The sequence below is a fragment of the Gossypium arboreum genome, chromosome 12 (assembly GCF_025698485.1).
Source record: "Gossypium arboreum isolate Shixiya-1 chromosome 12, ASM2569848v2, whole genome shotgun sequence".
Taxonomy (NCBI): Eukaryota; Viridiplantae; Streptophyta; class Magnoliopsida; order Malvales; family Malvaceae; genus Gossypium; species Gossypium arboreum.
The window spans coordinates 16,037,401-16,044,744 of record NC_069081.1 but is presented as its reverse complement, the minus strand read 5'-3'; positions in this window follow the sequence as shown (position 1 = coordinate 16,044,744).

The following is a 7,344-nucleotide window of genomic DNA, read 5'->3' as shown; positions in this document are numbered from 1 at the left end:
AGCATGAATTGTGATTATGTGATTACGAAAAAGTTCAGAAATAACTTGAAAAAGATTCGACAGTTGGAATCCCGGTTGAACCTAAGGAATAGTTTAGGATACTAGAGACATTTCATTAGGGATACCTTGAGTTGGCTTCGGGCCATGATTTAGCATATTGCGTGCAAGATAAACCAATTTGGCTTCGGGCCATGCATATCAGCTGATTTGGCTTCGGGCCATGCATATCGGCTGATTTGGCTTCGGTCCATGATATCAGTATTTTGGATAGGATACCTTGATTTGGCTTCGGGCCATGGTATAGGTACTTATTGTGTGAGACCCTAGAGTATCCAGTTTCTAGTCTGAATGGTTCAACGGGGAAATGAAAGACGAGAATTTATATGAGATTGGTACGAGATGGTACAGGTATGTGAATAAACCATTTTAGATTTGAATAAAAGAAATTATGATGAGAGTATATAGTTTTGTGAATGAGTACTTGAAAGGTTTGATAGTTAATGAATGTTACATAATGATTTATGTTTATATAATTGCATTAAGTTTATCTCATACTAGTTTACTAAGCTTAAGAGCTTACTTTGTTTATTTTTTTTTCCGTGTTTTATATTGATATCAAGGCTAGCTCGGATCCGGGAGTCTTCGGGAACAGCATCGCACTATCAAACATCTATGTTGGTACTTTTAGATTATACATTTATGGTATATGGCATGTATAGGCTAGATGTAGTATTTTGGTTGTAATTATAGCCATGAGATTTGGCTAGTAAATGATGTTAATATTCATGTGTGTTTGGATATTAGAAATGGTTTGTAAATGTATATGTTTTGGTTTGTATATATATATATATAGCCATGACTAGTGGCTTATTTTCGTATGTTTTGGTACATATTTGAGTAAGGGAAATGGTTGTATTTGTCTAGCATGAATTGTGCATGAATTGGGATTGATTTGGCTGCCCTTTTGTGTATGGAAATGGTACATTTTATCTTGTGTAGGTACGTTGAAGTTGGGGTGGAAAATTGGCCTTGCAAATGACCTATAAATTAATTAATCAATTAAATAACAATTTGAAAAACTATAAATTAATTCTCAAGTCATTTCTAAATGTTTCCTATTTATCCATTTTTGTTCATTTGATTCAATAGGCAATTCATTTCTGGTTTCAACAAGCTAATAAGGGGACTAATTGGACATATATGAATAAAGATCAAATGATTTATAATTAAGTTCTAGCTTTTTGCCTATTAATTATTAATTCATTTAGTCACGAAGTCATTCCACTATAATATTATGGCTGAGCTCTCCTTAATTACAATTCATTACGAATGTTACTCGATTAGTGCTCCTCCAATGACCTATCATAAGTATGTTACTCATTTGTCGTAATTTGATATGTGAAATTACACTCCTCATTATACTTTACGAGTTTGCTTTCGAGCAATTTCTCTATTTTTTGTGTTTTTATAGACTTTTTGTTCTTCGCCTTAGTAAATGAAATAGTGTGTTTGATGCTAATTTTGAGACCCAAATTGGCCAAATGTGCCATTTAGGCCCTAATGATCTATTGAGTGCAGTCTAGAGTCATCAGAGGACCAAACGTGAGCTAAAACTTACCTAGAAGGTGTAGCAGCACTATTCTAGCTTAAATCAGAACATAGGTTTCAGAACCACAAATTTGAGATGAGAAAATTATTTTAATATTATTTTTGGTGTTTACAGCATGTGACTATATAAGTGTGAAAATTTCGTAAGCTAAATTTATCGTTTAATAGCTCAAATTGAGAAAAATGACTTAATCGCGTAAAATGTAAAAGTGGCATTCTATTTGATAAAGGTGTCTAATTGCTATGGCTTATTAAATGAAAGGTCCTTATGTTGAAATTGGACCAGTGATAGTAGAATTTGACATAAATGGGCATTTAAAGGATGATATTAAATGTTTTATATCAAGGTTAAAATGGTAATTAGGTTAGTAAGATAATATTAAATAAAACAAAAGATACAAACATGTTCATCTTTGGTTATTTCAACTGAATATTAGAGAAACAAAACTAGGGTTTTAGAGCTTTTTATAACAACTCGATTTTGGGCCTAGTCGGAACAGTGATTTCGAAACCACTAATTCCAGGTCAGAGAAATTATTTTTTTATTTTTTTATTTTATATGTTATAGAATTATTATATGAGTGCAAGAAAATTTTGGTGTAATAATTTTAGCGATTTCATGCTTAATTGCCAAAAAGGACTAAATCACATAAAGTGAGAAAGTTTTGTTCTACTAGCTAAGGGTGTCAAATAGCTATGGAACATTAAAGTAGAGGTCCTTGTTGAGTAAATAGGCCAATAAAATGTTAGAGGCTAGACATGGAGCCTTAATTCCAGGAATGGTCAAAGTGTAGGTGACTTAATTGATAAATAAAAAAATAAACCTAAAGGCTAGGTATCATCTTTTTCATTTCTTCTCATCACCACCAAAATTTTCAGCAAGAAAGTGGTCTTTGAAGCTTGAAACTTTCAACCATCAAGTTCTCTCATAAGTGATTTTGATGAATTTTCTTGATAATTTTTGTACTTTTGGGACCCTTGAAGCATAAGCTAACTAATGGGGGACTATTTTGCAAAATGGTTGAGAGTCTAGGGTTTTTCCATGAGAGTACTCATGTTGGTTGCTGAAATTTTATAGAAGAAAATGAGTTATGGTTGTTAAATAAACAACTTTTGTGAAGTAGTTTTCCTGAAAACCCTAACTAAGGACCATTTTGCATAAGTTATAAATTATGTGGTTAATGTGGAAATTCGATGAAAATCGATTTACGAGCTAAGGGGTAAAATCATAATTTTGTGAAAGTCTAGGGAAAATGGTTATTTTGCCAGAATATGAATTATGAAATGCATTGATTAATATGATGATAGAATTAGTAAATTTTTATCATTTTAGATCAAGAAATACAAAATCGGGACCTAAACCGGGGGAAGGCCAAGCCAGTAGACTAAATCCAAATAGTCATCCACTTTTTGTATACCGAGGTAAGTTGTACGTAAGTAAGGCAATTTTATCGTTATTATGTGTTGAATGATTGATTTTTCGTAATATGGTTGAATACGCTTATGAATAATGCATGATGAAATTTAATGTAGTAAATTCCCATTTGAACCTAGTAATAGATTGGATATCCATGCCATGACATTGGGTGATATGTGTGCTAGTGTAAGACCATGTTTGGGACATGGCGTCGGCCACGATATGCGAGCCAGTGTAAGACCATGTTTGGAACATGGCATCGGTAATGTTATGAGAGCCAGTGTAAGACCATGTCCGGGACATGGCATTGGTGTTGATATGTGTGCTAGTGTAAGACCATGTCTAGGACATGACATCGACATTGAGACGAGAGCTAGTATAAGACCATGTCTGAGACAAGGCATCGGCATTGACATGTGAGCCAGTGTAAGACCATGTCTGGGACATGGCATCGGCAATTTACCCTATTGTGTAAGGCTTGTCGGATATCCTTTAGTATTCCAAATGGTTTCACGGGTTATTTTAAAGCTTATGATAAATATATGGAATGATATAATCATATTGTGAGTGGTATAGGTTCTTATTTGAAACTCATGAGATATGAGTCTAGTTATGTGGCTTTAATGGTAAGAATGACATGAGTAAGTTCTTGCTATGAAAATGATTTTGGGACGATTTTGTAATCTTTGGCTTATACTTGTGATATATAAGCATGTAATGATATTTACCTTGATTTATAATATGCTATGTGTTTAAATATGCATGGTTGATGTTGTTACTTATTTATATGCAACTTATTAATCTTTATGCTTACTCCCTCTCTTTTCCATTTTCATATAGTGCAGCCAAGCTAGTGTCAGGGATCAAGGGATGTTGGAGGCATCGATCACACTATCACCTGAAGCTTTTGCTATAGCTAGTTCAAATGTTTTGAGTGTGGCATGTATAGGGACTTGATCTTTTGTTTAGTGTCATGTTAGTATTGCCACAAGTGTTGGCTAATATGGATGTGATATTGATTTTGTATAGGCCATTAATCTTGGACAATATTAATTGTTATTAAATGCATCTAATGAATGGATTTCAACAAATTCGTATGAGCATTTTGAAGCTATTTCATGTTGTTTTGGGGATTCTCATGGTTGTGGCTATTGTGGTTATATGTGTTTGTGCTTGGATTAGTTAGGTTTGATGTTGTGTAGGTTGATGCAAGTAAGGGTGGCAAAAAGGCTTGGTAGATAGCCTTGTTTTTGTGCACACTGGTAGACACACAGGCGTGTGTCTAGACCGTGCGTGACACACGGCTTGCCCCATGGGTGTGTGGTAAGGCCGTGTGTCTCCTGCACCTAAAGTTGGAAAAACAACCATATGGCGGAGACACGGCCGTGTGTCTCAACCGTGTGGAGGACACGGCCTACTACATAGGCATGTACCATGGCCGCGAACCCTTAAAGGGTTGCTACGTCAGAAACAGAATGTCAAGGTTTTTGTACACAGGTTGAGACACGAGCGTGTCATGGCCGTGTGGGGGACACGGGTTATGGACACGAGCATGCACCAAGCCTTGTGAAAACCCCTGTAGGTTCGAATCGAGAAATAAATTCTGAGGGGCTAGGGACACGGTGTGTCCCAATTTGTTTAGGCCGTGTGAGCCACACGGGCCTTCAACATGGCCTTGTTAAGAAGACAGACGGGCGTGTTGCCTTTCCACACGGAAATGTGCCCCTGTCTACTTGAAATTTTACAGAATTTTCTAGAGTGCACAGATTAGTCCCGAATCAATTCCAAAGTTTTTTTGGGGCCTTGTAGGCCCATAGTAGGGTCATTAAGGTATTGTGAAAAGTTTTAATTTGGAGCGAAATTTCATAATAAAGAAATGTTTGTTTGCATGTGTTGAGATAGGTAGCACCTCGTACTCTGTTCTAGCGTAGGATACGAGTAAGGGGTGTTACACTTTCATTTATTCGGCCCTTGTTCATCTTGATTAAGGTATGTTTTGAGCTCAGTTTTTGATAGTTTATATGTTTTGTGATAGTTATATCAAGTACTAGCTAGCCCAAGGACTAATTTGCAAAACTGCTTAATGTTTTGAAAGTTTCCATTGTTGAATTCATGTGTTTTTGAGTGTTTCATGATGAATAATGAAAGCTTAGTGATAGATATCTATGTTTTGTAAAGTGATTTTTAGTAAAAATGTAAATTAGGGATTAAATTAAAAATTTGTAAATTGAGGGTTTGAAATGTGAAATAAATGAAAAATATGGCTTGCTAGGGACCTATATGAAATTTGGTTGGGCTTGGGTTTAATGAAATTTCATGAATTTGTGTATTTGTGAAATAGGGACTAAGTTATAAGAAATGTGAATGTTTAGGGCTAAAGTGTAAAATGCCCAAATATGTGTTTAAAGACTAAATTGAACGAGTAGTTGACTAAAAGGGTTAATTTTGAATACGTATAGATCAAGAAATAAAGAATTCAGATTTAGATCGGGGGTAATCGAAAGTTATCGAGTAATCGATCCGATTTGTCAATTCTGAGTACGAGGTAAGTTCGTATGTGATAATTTCACTGTAATGTATGTTATATGCTTTGGTATTGCATAAAAATGTGATTGTGACATTACGGATAATGTTTGAATTGTGAATACGACTAAATGGATGTGTTCGACGATGAAATTGACAAGTGAAACTCCCGATTGAACCTTAAGAATAATTTAGGATGCTAATGACATGTCATTATGTTAATGTATTGGCTTCAGGCCATGATATCAACACTTCAGGTGCGAATAATACCTTGATTTGACTACGGGCCATGGTTTGGTATTCAAAGAGGAGTTACCTTGATTTGGCTACGGGCCAAGGTATAAGTACTTATCGATTGTGATCCATGAGTATCCGATTTCTATTCCAAATTTTTTAACGGGTAAACAAAATGACGTGGTTGAGAAAGAGATTAGTCGAGATGATACAGGTACGTACCAAACCTACTCGAGTATTAGATTGAGAAAGTTCAGTGATATGGTATTTGATCATGTTTTGAGACATAAGAAAGGTTTGTGATTAATGTGGTTTTGATTTGGTAATGTGAAAATAGTTAAATTACATTTATTTGAAGAATTGAGTTATTCATTTACGAACTTACTAAGCTACGAAGCTTACTGTGTGTTTTTTGTCTATGTTTTATAGATAATTAAAGCTAGCTCGAATCTGGGAGTCATCGGGAACATCATCGCACTATCAAACACATAAGTTGGTACTTTTGAGATATGTATATATGGTATATGGCATGTATAGGCTAGTTAAGGTACTTTGGTTGTGAATATGGCTATGAGATTTGGCTTATAAATGTTTATGTTTGGAATGGTATCCATAGTCATGAATGATGGCTTATTTTGGTATATTTTGGTATAAATGTGGCCAAGGTTTCATAGTTGATAAATGGTTATGTTTTGAGTTTGGTAAATAATCTTATGGTATGATTGAAGTAAAGAAATTGAGAAGTTGTGTGCTTTTGAATAGATGCTTATGATATAAGCTTTGGATATTTATTTAGGATTGATCGAGTATTGAATTTGGTTGAACTGGATATTGTATAAATGATGTAATGAATGACGATTTTAGACTACCTATTATATGATGAAATGGTATCATATTGGTTGTTAGGTGAGCATGAGAAAAAGGGTGGCAAATTGGCCTTACATATGGCCTATTTTTGTCCACACGGGCAGAGACACAAGTGTGTGTCTCAGCCGTGTGTGACATACGGTCATGCTACACGGCCGTGTGTCCCCTGGGGTGCCCTTTCGAATTAAGTCAGTATACCCTACAGGTTTGGCACGGCCTACACACACGGGCGTGTCTACTGGCCGTGTGTGGCACACAAGCTGGCACATGGTCATGTGGCCGGTCGTGTGACCCAAGTCAGTAACCCCTCTAGATTTCACACAGCCTAGCACACGGGCGTGTCCTCGGCCATGTGGTGCAAGTCAGTATGTATGCCCTATTTTAACAGGGACTGTGACACGGGCGTGTCTAGTGGCCATGTGAGGCACATGGCCTGTTCGCACGGGCGTGTGACCCTTGAATGTTTGGAAATTCTATGTGTTTCTTAATGTTTGCAGACGTTATCAGTTTAGTTCCAAACAACTTTTAATCAAGTTTTAAGGTCTCGTAGAGCATTATAAGGGACACTGAAATTATATTGGATATGTTTATGTATAATTGTATGATTTATGTTGTGCTTGATCGGTAATGCCTCGTAACCCTATTACGGCTATGAATACGTGTTAGGGGCAGAAGGGGTATTGTAACATTGAACC